Source organism: Arachis hypogaea, chromosome 7 (assembly GCF_003086295.3).
Source record: "Arachis hypogaea cultivar Tifrunner chromosome 7, arahy.Tifrunner.gnm2.J5K5, whole genome shotgun sequence".
Classification (NCBI taxonomy): domain Eukaryota; kingdom Viridiplantae; phylum Streptophyta; class Magnoliopsida; order Fabales; family Fabaceae; genus Arachis; species Arachis hypogaea.
This window is the reverse complement of record NC_092042.1, coordinates 80594890-80611937: the sequence shown is the minus strand read 5'-3', so window position 1 is coordinate 80611937 and position 17048 is coordinate 80594890.

The window sequence follows — 17048 nt, the reverse complement described above, 5'->3', positions numbered from 1 at the left end:
AAAAAAAGGAGTAAAAGAGTTAACAAAATGATAAGAGATAAAAATTTAATACTGGAAGAGTCATTTAAAAAAAAGAAAATAGATAAAAACCAAAATAATTTATATTATATATGAGAACAAAAAATTATTTTTTTGTTGTCTAAAAAAATTTATTGAAGTCGTCTAACATTTTTTGTAGTCCTTATAATATTTTAAGAGTTTTTTTTCTCCTTAAAACATTAACAAACCAGAATTTTATTTATGGCATCATCACCCAACTCAATTATTTTATATATCTTTATCTTGTATATATATTATGCTAAAAAATAATTAAATATATATTAAAATTAATTGTTAATATATTTATATATAAATTTATATAGTTAAATTTAATTTTAATAAATATTATATATTTTAATATATTTCTAGTATGATTGTATTTTAAATTATATAATATCTTTAATTTTGTTGGAAACTTGTATTTTGTGAAAAAGAAAAAGATTTTTTATTCATTTACAAAATATTTTATGAAATTTGCTGAAAATTTTGCGGAAAATAAAGTTTGTAAATTTTATAACAAATTTTTTACTATTGAAATCAAAATAATAAAATTTGCAGTAAAATTTGAGAAAAAGTAAATTCACAACTAATTTTGTAATATTTTTTTAAAAAAATTGTTATCAAGATATTTTATACTAGATAAAGAATAATTGTCAAGATGTTTTTTATATAGACTCCAATTAAAATAAGTTCGTCTAACCTTATATTTCTGATTTGGATTATATTGTCAAATTTAAAGCCATTTTTAAGGTTTCATTTCAAAGAATTAAGGTAAAACTCATCATATGCAATTCTTGAATCTTTGAAGGTTGCATTTTATTTTTTTCATGATTCATTGAAGTGGAAAACTATTTAGCAGATGTTAATATGGTAGAAGTTAGATTTTTTTTTCTTTTTGAATATTAGTTTTTCTCTTAAAAAAATATAAATTTTTTAATTTTTCATTATTATGATTGTGCAAAAAATTGAATATATATCTTGTAAAATATGTAAAAAAAATTAGAAAAATAAATATTAAAATTTAAAATATTGTTATTAATTTATAAAAATACAATGATATAATACTTATCGAATATTCTATTTTTTTGCACAATATAAAAAGTTTAATTAAATAAACAATGGAATATAGAATAATATTAAATTAAATAAACAAAAAATATCTTATATAATAAAAATGCAAATGATAAAAATTGAACTTGGATACTTTAAATAAAATATAAAATAATTAAACCAATTGAACTATCTATTTTTTTTGAAAACAACAGTACTAATTCTTTTATGAAAAATTTGAGAGGCTATGCTTATTACAATTTCGCTAGTCGGTTAAGCTGAAGGTTGTGCATCGAAGACTCATTGGCAGTGTGCAGTGCGTGACTGCGTGTATATATTTGAAGGTTTCGTCTTCCTCTATCATTCTCTCTCTCTCACATAGTCACATTTTCTCCTTTTCTTTCAAAAAGAGGCAAATTTTAAAATGGCGTGGTTGGGGTTAGTATTCTTCTTCTTCCTTTTCTATCATATTGTGTTTTTACATTTTTTCACATAGTCACATTTTCTCCTTTTTACATAATTTATTTTTGTTTGCAGCAAAATTACATTATTCTGCAAGATCGTGGCGGCCATTGCTGCTTTTGGTTACAGACCGGCTGAAATGTTCATTAATTACTATGTGTTTGCGGAAGAATCTTCTAACTGGGAAATAGTTTTTTTGTTTTTTCTATACCAATGGCCTCTTGCACTTTTAATTCTTCATATCGTCTACAGACAAGAACCACATTATGGAGCCTCGAGTTCATTGCAAACCTGGGTATGCATTCCTGCTTTGTAGTAATGCTCTACAAACCGTTTCAGATTGCCCTTGGGTTTGCAATTAACGCCACTCCTCCCACTCTTTGGGAGGGGGTGTTTGTGTTTGGCATTTGTCCGGCTGTAATTTCTTGGATGTGGTCAACTTATGGACCCCGTCGTCTACCCGGCTGGCAGGATGTGGTGGACATCTTCAACTTCTTCAATCAAAATTGGATTATTGCCGGTTTCATTTTCGGGCCGGTGCAAGAGGCTTTAGTGAATTACTTTTTGAAAATTTTCTCTGGTGCTCATAAGAACGTGATGTGGATGCTCCTTCGTATATTTTTTTTAGTTGTTGTTGCTAATTTCATAGAATGGTGCCGGCAATCACCACCTATGTCTCGTATTGCTGTTTTTGTTTTTGTGTTAATTGCCGTGCTTGTACAGGGTGCAGTATTTGCATCAAAGGGCTGAATTAATTTCAATTTCATTCTAGATGCAAATATTTTGTAATTCGGTTTATGATGAGTGGACTATTAAGTAATCAAACGTCTAATTGACTTTTCTTTAAAAAATGAGTAAAGCTAGGAACCAAAAGCATATCAGCCAAAATCCAGCCAAATATCTTTGGATGAATTCAAAATCTCTACGAGTTAATATATATGGATGTTTCTTCTACTAAGTATCAGAATGTTTCTTTTTCATATTAAATGGATGTTCTTTTATATATTTTTCGAATTTGTGATTGTTGGAGGTGGATAGGTTAATGTGAGAAAAAAGAGGAAGGTTTTTATAGGTTTTAATTAGGTTTAGTTAATTAATTTAGAATTTTAAATTTTAAATTTAAAAAGTTTAAAATTAATTAATTATTAATATAAATTAATGTAGTTTTGTTTAGTTTTTGGCTGATAAGCTTTTGGTTCCTTATACTTTTTCTTAAAAAATTCATTTGTATGATTCAAATTTAAGATTGGCTAACAAATGAATGATTCTATTTTTAAATTACATGAGAATATTATTTATTTCCAACGTCCAAAGTTAATTGGCAAACTATCATAAGGAAATAAAAATATGGTATCTTTACATATCTTTATATTTGTTCTCCTCAATGACATAATTGCCAACAAAATAAGCATTTTTATCTCTGCTAAAGAAATAAGTGGCAACAAAATTACATTTTAATCACTGCTAATTGAACTTCAGCACTGGTATGGTGATTATCTACAATGTTGCCTCTGACATAGTTCCATTACCACTGATGTTGAGATAGTTTTCTTCATCCACTCTCTGCTCTCATTTTAAGGTGCCAATGAGTCCCAGTGTTGTAAGCATCCTGACCCTAGCCTCCTTCCTCTAAGCCAAAATATTCTATAAACTAAAATATAAGTCCAATCATTTAACTACCAACCAAACTGTTGGTGGGTCCCCAATATCAAGTGGGGCCCACACAACTTAAATAAAAAAAAAGAGTAAAAGAGTTAACAAAATGATAAGAGATAAAAATTTAATACTGGAAGAGTCATTTAAAAAAAAAGAAAATAGATAAAAACCAAAATAATTTATATTATATATGAGAACAAAAAATTATTTTTTTGTTGTCTACAAAAATTTATTGAAGTCGTCTAACATTTTTTGTAGTCCTTATAATATTTTAAGAGTTTTTTTTCTCCTTAAAACATTAACAAACCAGAATTTTATTTATGCCATCATCACCCAGCTCAATTATTTTATATATCTTTATCTTGTATATATATTATGCTAAAAAATAATTAAATATATATTAAAATTAATTGTTAATATATTTATATATAAATTTATATAGTTAAATTTAAATTTAATAAATATTATATATTTTAATATATTTCTAGTATGATTGTATTTTAAATTATATAATATCTTTAATTTTGTTGGAAACTTGTATTTTGTGAAAAAGAAAAAGATTTTTTATTCATTTACAAAATATTTTATGAAATTTGCTGAAAATTTTGCGGAAAATAAAGTTTGTAAATTTTATAACAAATTTTTTACTATTGAAATCAAAATAATAAAATTTGCAGTAAAATTTGAGAAAAAGTAAATTCACAACTAATTTTGTAATATTTTTTTAAAAAAATTCTTATCAAGATATTTTATACTAGATAAAGAATAATTGTCAAGATGTTTTTTATATGGACTCCAATTAAAATAAGTTCGTCTAACCTTATATTTCTGATTTGGATTATATTGTCAAATTTAAAGCCATTTTTAAGGTTTCATTTCAAGGAATTAAGGTAAAACTCATCATATGCAACTCTTAAATCTTTGAAGGTTGCATTTTATTTTTTTCATGATTCATTGAAGTGGAAAACTATTTAGCAGGTGTTAAAATGGTAGAAGTTAGATTTTTTTTCTTTTTGAATATTAGTTTTCCTCTTAAAAAAATATAAATTTTTTAATTTTTCATTATTATGATTGTAAAAAAATTGAATATATATCTTGTAAAATATGTAAAAAAAATTAGAAAAATAAATATTAAAATTTAAAATATTGTTATTAATTTATAAAAATACAATGATATAATACTTATCGAATATTCTATTTTTTTGCACAATATAAAAAGTTTAATTAAATAAACAATGGAATATAGAATAATATTAAATTAAATAAATAAAAAAATACCTTATATAATAAAAATGCAAATGATAAAAATTGAACTTGGATACTTTAAATAAAATATAAAATAATTAAACCAATTGAACTATCTATTTTTTAATGAAAACAACAGTACTAATTTTTTAATGAAAAATTTGAGAGGCTATGCTTATTACAATTTCGCTAGTCGGTTAAGCTGAAGGTTGTGCATCGAAGACTCATTGGCAGTGTGCAGTGCGTGACTGCGTGTATATATTTGAAGGTTTCGTCTTCCTCTATCATTCTCTCTCTCTCTCACATAGTCACATTTTCTCCTTTTCTTTCATAAAGAGGCAAATTTTAAAATGGCGTGGTTGGGGTTAGTATTCTTCTTCTTCCTTTTCTATCATATTGTGTTTTTATATTTTTTCACATAGTCACATTTTCTCCTTTTTACATAATTTATTTTTGTTTGCAGCAAAATTACATTATTCTGCAAGATCGTGGCGGCCATTGCTGCTTTTGGTTACAGACCGGCTGAAATGTTCATTAATTACTATGTGTTTGCAGAAGAATCTTCTAACTGGGAAATAGTTTTTTTGTTTTTTCTATACCAATGGCCTCTTGCACTTTTAATTCTTCATATCGTCTACAGGCAAGAACCACATTATGGAGCCTTCGAGTTCATTGCAAACCTGGGTATGCATTCCTGCTTTGTAGTAATGCTCTACAAACCGTTTCAGATTGCCCTTGGGTTTGCAATTAACGCCACTCCTCCCACTCTTTGGGAGGGGGTGTTTGTGTTTGGCATTTGTCCGGCTGTAATTTCTTGGATGTGGTCAACTTATGGACCCCGTCGTCTACCCGGCTGGCAGGATGTGGTGGACATCTTCAACTTCTTCAATCAAAATTGGATTATTGCCGGTTTCATTTTCGGGCCGGTGCAAGAGGCTTTAGTGAATTACTTTTTGAATATTTTTGCTGGTGCTCATAAGAACGTGATGTGGATGCTCCTTCGTATATTTTTTTTAGTTGTTGTTGCTAATTTCATAGAATGGTGCCGGCAATCACCACCTATGTCTCGTATTGCTGTTTTTGTTTTTGTGTTAATTGCCGTGCTTGTACAGGGTGCAGTATTTGCATCAAAGGGATGAATTAATTTCAATTTCATTCTAGATGCAAATATTTTGTAATTCGGTTTATGATGAGTGGACTATTAAGTAATCAAACGTCTAATTGACTTTTCTTTAAAAAATGAGTAAAGCTAGGAACCAAAAGCATATCAGCCAAAACCCAGCCAAATACCTTTGGATGAATTCAAAATCTCTACGAGTTAATATATATGGATGTTTCTTCTACTAAGTATCAGAATGTTTCTTTTTCATATTAAATGGATGTTCTTTTATATATTTTTCGAATTTGTGATTGTTGGAGGTGGATAGGTTAATGTGAGAAAAAAGAGGAAGGTTTTTATAGGTTTTAATTAGGTTTAGTTAATTAATTTAGAATTTTAAATTTTAAATTTAAAAAGTTTAAAATTAATTAATTATTAATATAAATTAATGTAGTTTTGTTTAGTTTTTGGCTGATAAGCTTTTGGTTCCTTATACTTTTTCTTAAAAAATTCATTTGTATGATTCAAATTTAAGATTGGCTAACAAATGAATGATTCTATTTTTAAATTACATGAGAATATTATTTATTTCCAACGTCCAAAGTTAATTGGCAAACTATCATAAGGAAATAAAAATATGGTATCTTTACATATCTTTATATTTGTTCTCCTCAATGACATAATTGCCAACAAAATAAGCATTTTTATCTCTGCTAAAGAAATAAGTGGCAACAAAATTACATTTTAATCACTGCTAATTGAACTTCACCACTGGTATGGTGATTATCTACAATGTTGCCTCCGACATAGTTCCATTACCACTGATGTTGAGATAGTTTTCTTCATCCACTCTCTGCTCTCATTTTAAGGTGCCAATGAGTCCCAGTGTTGTAAGCATCCTGACCCTAGCCTCCTTCCTCTAAGTCAAAATATTCTATAAACTAAAATATAAGTTCAATCATTTAACTACCAACCAAACTGTTGGTGGGTCCCCAATATCAAGTGGGGCCCACACAACTTAAATAAAAAAAAAGGAGTAAAAGAGTTAACAAAAGGATAAGAGATAAAAATTTAATACTGAAAGAGTCATTTAAAATAAAAGAAAATAGATAAAAACCAAAATAATTTATATTATATATGAGAACAAAAAATTATTTTTTTGTTGTCTAAAAAAATTTATTGAAGTCGTCTAACATTTTTTGTAGTCCTTATAATATTTTAAGAGTTTTTTTTCTCTTTAAAACATTAACAAACCAGAATTTTATTTATGGCATCATCACCCAACTCAATTATTTTATATATCTTTATCTTGTATATATATTATGCTAAAAAATAATTAAATATATATTAAAATTAATTGTTAATATATTTATATATAAATTTATATAGTTAAATTTAAATTTAATAAATATTATATATTTTAATATATTTCTAGTATGATTGTATTTTAAATTATATAATATCTTTAATTTTGTTGGAAACTTGTATTTTGTGAAAAAGGAAAAGATTTTTTATTCATTTACAAAATATTTTATGAAATTTGCTGAAAATTTTGCGGAAAATAAAGTTTGTAAATTTTATAACAAATTTTTTACTATTGAAATCAAAATAATAAAATTTGCAGTAAAATTTGAGAAAAAGTAAATTCACAACTAATTTTGTAATATTTTTTTAAAAAAATTCTTATCAAGATATTTTATACTAGATAAAGAATAATTGTCAAGATGTTTTTTATATGGACTCCAATTAAAATAAGTTCGTCTAACCTTATATTTCTGATTTGGATTATATTGTCAAATTTAAAGCCATTTTTAAGGTTTCATTTCAAAGAATTAAGGTAAAACTCATCATATGCAACTCTTGAATCTTTGAAGGTTGCATTTTATTTTTTCATGATTCATTGAAGTGGAAAACTATTTAGCAGGTGTTAATATGGTAGAAGTTAGATTTTTTTTTTCTTTTTGAATATTAGTTTTCCTCTTAAAAAAATATAAATTTTTTAATTTTTCATTATTATGATTGTACAAAAAATTGAATATATATCTTGTAAAATATGTAAAAAAATTAGAAAAATAAATATTAAAATTTAAAATATTGTTATTAATTTATAAAAATACAATGATATAATACTTATCGAATATTCTATTTTTTTGCACAATATAAAAAGTTTAATTAAATAAACAATGGAATATAGAATAATATTAAATTAAATAAATAAAAAAATACCTTATATAATAAAAATGCAAATGATAAAAATTGAACTTGGATACTTTAAATAAAATATAAAATAATTAAACCAATTGAACTATCTATTTTTTTATGAAAACAACAGTACTAATTTTTTTATGAAAAATTTGAGAGGCTATACTTATTACAATTTCGCTAGTCGGTTAAGCTGAAGGTTGTGCATCGAAGACTCATTGGCAGTGTGCAGTGCGTGACTGCGTGTATATATTTGAAGGTTTCGTCTTCCTCTATCATTCTCTCTCTCTCACATAGTCACATTTTCTCCTTTTCTTTCAAAAAGAGGCAAATTTTAAAATGGCGTGGTTGGGGTTAGTATTCTTCTTCTTCCTTTTCTATCATATTGTGTTTTTACATTTTTTCACATAGTCACATTTTCTCCTTTTTACATAATTTATTTTTGTTTGCAGCAAAATTACATTATTCTGCAAGATCGTGGCGGCCATTGCTGCTTTTGGTTACAGACCGGCTGAAATGTTCATTAATTACTATGTGTTTGCAGAAGAATCTTCTAACTGGGAAATAATTTTTTTGTTTTTTCTATACCAATGGCCTCTTGCACTTTTAATTCTTCATATCGTCTACAGGCAAGAACCACATTATGGAGCCTTCGAGTTCATTGCAAACCTGGGTATGCATTCCTGCTTTGTAGTAATGCTCTACAAACCGTTTCAGATTGCCCTTGGGTTTGCAATTAACGCCACTCCTCCCACTCTTTGGGAGGGGGTGTTTGTGTTTGGCATTTGTCCGGCTGTAATTTCTTGGATGTGGTCAACTTATGGACCCCGTCGTCTACCCGGCTGGCAGGATGTGGTGGACATCTTCAACTTCTTCAATCAAAATTGGATTATTGCCGGTTTCATTTTCGGGCCGGTGCAAGAGGCTTTAGTGAATTACTTTTTGAATATTTTTGCTGGTGCTCATAAGAACGTGATGTGGATGCTCCTTCGTATATTTTTTTAGTTGTTGTTGCTAATTTCATAGAATGGTGCCGGCAATCACCACCTATGTCTCGTATTGCTGTTTTTGTTTTTGTGTTAATTGCCGTGCTTGTACAGGGTGCAGTATTTGCATCAAAGGGATGAATTAATTTCAATTTCATTCTAGATGCAAATATTTTGTAATTCGGTTTATGATGAGTGGACTATTAAGTAATCAAACGTCTAATTGACTTTTCTTTAAAAAATGAGTAAAGCTAGGAACCAAAAGCATATCAGCCAAAACCCAGCCAAATACCTTTGGATGAATTCAAAATCTCTACGAGTTAATATATATGGATGTTTCTTCTACTAAGTATCAGAATGTTTCTTTTTCATATTAAATGGATGTTCTTTTATATATTTTCGAATTTGTGATTGTTGGAGGTGGATAGGTTAATGTGAGAAAAAAGAGGAAGGTTTTTATAGGTTTTAATTAGGTTTAGTTAATTAATTTAGAATTTTAAATTTTAAATTTAAAAAGTTTAAAATTAATTAATTATTAATATAAATTAATGTAGTTTTGTTTAGTTTTTGGCTGATAAGCTTTTGGTTCCTTATACTTTTTCTTAAAAAATTCATTTGTATGATTCAAATTTAAGATTGGCTAACAAATGAATGATTCTATTTTTAAATTACATGAGAATATTATTTATTTCCAACGTCCAAAGTTAATTGGCAAACTATCATAAGGAAATAAAAATATGGTATCTTTACATATCTTTATATTTGTTCTCCTCAATGACATAATTGCCAACAAAATAAGCATTTTTATCTCTGCTAAAGAAATAAGTGGCAACAAAATTACATTTTAATCACTGCTAATTGAACTTCACCACTGGTATGGTGATTATCTACAATGTTGCCTCCGACATAGTTCCATTACCACTGATGTTGAGATAGTTTTCTTCATCCACTCTCTGCTCTCATTTTAAGGTGCCAATGAGTCCCAGTGTTGTGAGCATCCTGACCCTAGCCTCCTTCCTCTAAGCCAAAATATTCTATAAACTAAAATATAAGTCCAATCATTTAACTACCAACCAAACTCTTGGTGGGTCCCCAATATCAAGTGGGGCCCACACAACTTAAATAAAAAAAAAGGAAATAAAGGAAAGAAAGTGGCATAAGCCACGAGAGGTGAGAGAGAGAAGCTTCATTCATTTTTGAATGAAAAGAGAGAACAGAGAGTTCTTCGGTGCAAAGGAGAAGAGAAAATTTGGGGGAAAAGGGCATATCAACCTTGATCACATTGACTTGGTAAACTTGCTTCATTTCTTATGAAATTTTAGTATGTTATTCCTGGTGTAGAGATGAACATTAGGATATAACTTATTTGTTGTATTGCCTTCTCTTTTGCCTGATTTGAGATACCCATTTTTGTGGAGGGTTTATGTTGATTCCACCGATTTTGGTGATGTATTTTGTTGATTGTTGAGATGCCCTAGTGTCACTAGGAAGACTGTTTGTGTACCCATTATTCTGATAGTGGAAGATTTTTCTGGACTAGGTCCCGTGGGTTTTTTGTCCCTCTTTTGGGGGTTTTCCCACGTTAAAATTCTGGTGTCTGATTATTTAATTTTTGCCATTATATTTATGCTGTTTGGAGTATCTTTGGTGTTGCCCATTTAATTGCACAAGTTGTGGGAAAATTATTTTTGGTGCTTCCCCTGTTAGACAGGTTCTTGGTTTAAACCTGTGTTGAGTTTTCCCAACAAAGTGGTATCCAGAGCTTTGGTTGTTTATCTCTGTGCTGATTAAATGGAGGAAAATACTCATGGACCGAATATGGTCAAACTGAATTCCCAAAATTATTCAATTTGGAAGACCCTCATGGAAGATATGCTGTATAGCAAGGACTTGTATGATCCTGTAGAGGGAGATAAATCCAAAGGTACTAAATCCGATGCTGAATGGAAGAAACTGAATCGGAAGGCAGTTGCTTTGATTAGGCAATGACTTGATCTTAGTGTGTATCCACATGTTGACACCGAAACGAATGCTGAGAAGATGTGGAAGAAATTGAAAGAGTTATATGAGAGGAAGAATGTGCAAAACAAAGCATTCTTGATTAGGAAGCTTGTTAATATGAAGTATGTTGAAGGTAAATCAATGCCGGAGTACTTGAGCATTTTTCAGGAAATGGTGAACCAACTGACAAATAATGAAATCACTTTGAATGATGAGTTGCAAGCCTTGTTGTTGTTGAGCTCTTTGCCTGATAGTTGGGAAGTTCTGGTTGTGACACTGACTAACTCAGCTCCAAATGGGAAGTTGACGTTAGCAATGGTTAAAGAGAGTATGTTGAATGAAGAAGCCAGAAGAAGAGAGCGAGGTTTGACTAATGCCTCCTCTCAATCAGAAGCACTTGTTTCAAAGTCACGGGGGGAGAAGTCAAAGTAGAAAACCTCACAGTTCTGACAGGTCAAAGAGTCGAAGTAAGTCAAGAGGAAAGTACAGGCCAAGAAAGGAGTTCACTTGTCACCATTGTGGCAAGCCGGGGCATATCAAGAGGTATTGTAGGTTCTTGAAAAGAGAACAATCAAGGGGAAGAAATGAAGACAAAGGTAAAGATAGTGATAAAGAAACTGCTGCTATTGTTTATGAAGATGTTCTTATCACATATGATGAAAATTATATGAATCTTGTCTGTGATGATTCCACTTGGATTATGGACTCTGGTGCCTCATGTCATGTCACCCCCAAACATGAGTTTTTCACTTCTTATACTGCTGGAAATTTTGGCAAGATCAAATTGGGAGATAAAGGAGTGTGTGATATCATTGGTATGGGTGATATGTGGCTTGAAACTAATATGGGATGCAAGTTGCAGTTGAAGAATGTTAGGCATGCGCCAGATATGCGGTTCAATCTCATTTCAGTGAAGGCATTGGATCAAGAGGGGTATTGCACTTCCTTTGGTAGTGAAAAATGCAAGATTACCAAAGGAGCTCTCATTGTTGCTAGAGAAGATAATAGTCTCACTACTCTCTACCGGTTGCAAGCAAAGTTGTGCAAAGAAGATGTGAATGTAGCTGATGATTCCTCTTCTGATTTGTGGCATATACGTCTTGGTCACTTGAGTGAGAAAGGACTAAGCGTATTGGCCAAGAAGCGCTCACTTCCAGTGAAAGGTACAACTTTAAATACTTGCACTCATTGTTTTGTTGGAAAGCATGCTAGAGTATCATTTCATAATTCTGGACCTCATAGGAGATCACATGTTCTAGATTTAGTTCACACTGATGTTTGCACTATGGATGCTAAGACACTAGGTGGTGCATCATATTTTGTTACTTTTATTGATGATTATTCTCGAAAAGTGTGAGCTTTTGTTTTGAAATCTAAAGACCAGGTGCTCGGAATCTTCAAATACTTTCATGCAAGTGTTGAAAGAGAAACAGGAAGAAAATTGAAATGTGTTCGAGCAGATAATGGTGGTGAATACAGGGGTCCATTTGAAGAGTATTGTAAAGAACATGGGATCAAGCTTGAGAAGACGGTTCCTAAGACTCCTCAACATAATGGAGTTGCTGAGAGAATGAATCGCACTATCAATGATAGAGTCAGGTGTATGCTCTCTCATGCAAAGTTGCCTAAATCCTTTTGGGGTGAAGCGATGAGGACTGCAGTAGATTTGATCAACCTTTCTCCTTCTGTTCCACTTAATGGTGATGTTCCAGAGAAAGTTTGGAGAGGGAAAGATGTCTCCTATAATCACTTGAGAGTGTTTGGCTGCAGGACTTTTGTTCACATTCCAAGAGATGAAAGGTCTAAACTTGATGGGAAGTCAAAGCAGTGTATCTTCATGGGTTATGGTCACGAAGACTTTGGTTACAAATTATGGGATCCGGTGAGCAAGAAGATAATTAGAAGTCGAGATGTGATTTTTCTTGAAGACCAAACTATTGAAGATCTTGAGAAGACAGATAAGCCAACAGTAACTGTTAGACGTTCTGTTGATGATGAACCTGGTCCTTCCACTAGACCTCCTGTTGATGGGGGAGATGTACAAGTTGATAATGATGGTGATGATTTGCATGATGAACCTGCACCTCAACCTGAGGTGCCAGATGTTGAAGTTTCACCTGAACCACCAGTTGAGCCTGAATTAAAAAGATCTACTAGAGAGCGTCATCCTTCTCAAAAATACTCTCCTCATGAGTATGTGATGAACACTGAGACTGGGGAGCCAGAAAGCTACCAGGAGGCTATGTCTGATGAGCATAAAGAAGATTGGTTGAAGGCCATGCAAGAGGAAATGAAATCCTTGCATGAGAATCATACTTTTGAATTGGTGAAGTTGCCGAAGGGTAAGAGAGCATTCAAGAATAAATGGGTGTTCAAATTGAAAGCGGATGAAAGTGTCTCACGGCCAAGGTACAAAGCTCGATTGGTTGTGAAAGGCTTTGAGCAAAAGAAAGGTATTGATTTTGAGGAGATTTTCTCTCCAGTTGTGAAGATGTCCTCTATTCGAGTTGTGCTTGGATTGGCGGCTAGCTTGAATTTAGAGGTTGAGCAGCTTGATGTGAAGACTGCATTCCTTCACGGTGACATAGATAAGGAAATCTATATGGAGCAACCAGAGGGTTTCGAGGTTAAAGGAAAGGAGCACCTTGTATGTAAGTTGAAGAAGAGCTTATATGGGTTGAAGCAAGCGCCAAGGCAATGGTACACGAAGTTTGATTCCTTCATGGAAGGTCATGGGTACAGTAAGACTTCTTCTGATCATTGTGTATATGTTAAGAAATTCTCTGATGGTGATTTTATAATTCTCTTGCTTTATGTTGATGACATGTTGATTGTTGGTCATGACACTAAGAAGATTGAAAGTCTTAAGAAAGACTTGAACAGATCCTTTGCTATGAAGGATTTGGGTCCTGCAAAGAAAATCCTTGGCATGAGTATCACTCGTGACAGGAAGAATGGGAAATTGTGGTTGTCACAGCAGAAGTACATTGAGAAGGTTTTAGAGAGGTTTAGCATGAGTAATTCCAAACCTGTTAGTACTCCACTTGCTAGTCATTTCAAGCTGAGTTCGCAGCAATGTCCTACAAGTGAGAAAGAGAAAGCAGAAATGAGGAAGATTCCATATGCATCTGCAGTTGGCAGTTTGATGTATGCTATGGTTTGCACCAGGCCGGATATTGCTCATGCAGTTGGAGTTGTTAGTCGGTTTCTCTCTAATCCTGGCAAGGAACACTGGCAAGCAGTGAAGTGGATTCTCATATACCTTAATGGTACTTCCAGAGTTTGTTTATGCTTTGGAAGTGGCCAACCTGTGTTGGATGGTTACACAGATGCAGATATGGCTGGGGATCTTGATTCAAGGAAGTCTACTTCTGGTTATATGATGACTTTTGCAGGGAGAGATGTGTCGTGGCAATCTCGACTTCAGAAATGTGTTGCTTTGTCTACTACAGAGGCAGAATACATTGCTGTTGTTGAAGCTTCTAAGGAACTCTTGTGGATGAAAAAATTTCTACAAGAGTTAGGCATCAATCAAGAGAAGTTTGTGTTATTTTGTGACAGTCAGAGTGCTATCCATCTCAGCAAGAATCCGACGTTTCATTCTAGATCGAAGCATATAGAGGTGAGGTATCATTGGATACGTCAAGCGCTTGAGATGAAGTCATATGCACTTGAAAAGATCCATACTGATGATAATGGTTCAGATATGATGACTAAGAGTTTACCTGCAGTGAAGTTTGATTACTGCAAAGAGAAGGCGGGTTTGGTGGAGCAGCCTGTCCCCACTTGAATTGGTGAGGGGGAGATTTGTTGGTGGGTCCCAATATCAAGTGGGGCCCACACAACTTAAATAAAAAAAAGGAAATAAAGGAAAGAAAGTGGCATAAGCCACGAGAGGTGAGAGAGAGAAGCTTCATTCATTTTTGAATGAAAAGAGAGAACAGAGAGTTCTTCGGTGCGAAGGAGAAGAGAAAATTTGGGGGAAAAGGGCATATCAACCTTGATCACATTGACTTGGTAAACTTGCTCCATTTCTTATGAAATTTTAGTATGTTATTCCTGGTGTAGAGATGAACATTAGGATATAACTTATTTGTTGTATTGCCTTCTCTTTTGTCTGATTTGAGATACCCATTTTTGTGGAGGGTTTATGTTGATTCCACTAGTTTTGGTGATGTATTTTGTTGATTGTTGAGATGCCCTAGTGTCACTAGGAAGACTGTTTGTGTACCCATTATTCTGATAGTGGAAGATTTTTCTGGACTAGGTCCCGTGGGTTTTTTGTCCCTCTTTTGGGGGTTTTTCCACGTTAAAATTCTGGTGTCTGATTATTTAATTTTTGTCATTATATTTATGCTGTTTGGAGTATCTTTGGTGTTGCCCATTTAATTGCACAAGTTGTGGGAAAATTATTTTTGGTGCTTCCGCTGTTAGACAGGTTCTTGGTTTAAACCTGTGTTGAGTTTTCCCAACACAAACAGAGTAAATTTTAGAGATATTAGTAACTTAATTAGAGATAGATGTGAATAATTTCTATTGTTAGTTACCACAATGTGTTAGTTTCTTGATACATATTATCCTATATATAGTGTGTATCTCTAATGTAAATCTAAATCTCACCATTAATAAAATTCAATTCTAGCTTTCTATCAATTTTTCCTTCATTTATCCATAGATCATAACAATAAATGAATATCATAATACTTTTCATATCTCTGCTAACAGCATAATTCTAAAGAATATATTCTGTAATTAAACATGTCCAAACATCAATTAACATATGTAGAATGACGAGTGATTCTCGAAGGATATATTGACTTTGTTGAATTTTTTTAATATCTTATTCACCAAAGCCTTTGTGAGAATCCCAATTATATCTGTCCCAAGCAAACACAGTTAACAACAAAATTAACACATTGACCATTCTCACTAACCACCATTCTCCAATGTAACCATGATCTCATTATAGTTAAAAATTCATTCTCACAAAAGGGTAGAGCCTTTATCATAACTCTCACCAATCACCACAACCACAAAGATCAATAAATAGGACTAATATAATTATGTAGATTTTAAGCATCAACTATATTTTTAAAACAAACAAATAAAAAAACAAAAATAATGAACACCAAAAGAAAGGAAACATTGTTAATTAGATGATATTCTAAACAAAATAATGTAACTATAGCAGCATTTTTTTAGGATAAAAACAATTTGTATATAAACTCCACACATCCACAATAAGGAATGATTTAAAATTGAAGCTGTGATAATTGAAACATATCTATTTACAGACCGAAAAAAACAGCATATTTTCAAGTGAACTTCTCTTGTACTTATTATATTAAAGGTTCACAATTTAATTTAGTATTGAAAGAAAGATATTTAGTTCAGTTGAAAAAAAAGAAGCAGCAAAATAAAAATCATTAGTCACTCCCAAAATCTTCAAGGGCAGTAGCAAATGCCACGTCTTTTTCATATGCCTCTCATAATCCTTTTCTGAAAAGTTTAAAAAATATCAATATTTATTCAGAAAATAAATTTAAAAAATATCAATAAATTTTTAGCACCATACTAATATTCTTAAATTTCATATTAATTCAGATGTGATATCACCCCTTCTACATGCAACCATAGCAAGATAAATTATAAATAATGATACAATGCAATGTGAATTAGCGTGTTACTACACAATCAACTAATATATCATGCAAACATGCACCAGTAGCAATTATTGTTTATTAATTGATTTAAAATTAAAAAAAAAAAACAAGATACGAACGGTGACCAAATTATAAGTTAATTTTCATTTAACAAATTTAATCATTTGGAGTTTGAACATTAATTAATACTTCATTCATTCATTTTTTTTATCACTTTGCACTAAGAATCTTAATTAGAATCACTAATAAAGAGATATAATTAGTATATTTTTTAATACTTTTATAAACTAAAAGCATAATGATACTTCAACAATAAATCATGAAAAGAAAAATGAGTTACAAATAATAAGGAACTAAGGGAATAATATAGAGCCACACAAACCCAAGAGATAGAAACTATTGACATTCTAAAAACTTGCCGCAAAAACGTTATTTTGTTGCGTAATAGAAATCTATCAATTTCTTTGACTTCTATGTTTCTTTTAGCAATGATAGGATGATTAAATGATTCATTTTTGTTTACTCATTTAGTATTTGATATTTATCATCTCATTATCTTGTTACCCACACTTCATTCTATAGTGATTATTTGTAAGTAAATACATAAGAAATTATTTATGCAAACATTTCTTATTTAATTTTTAT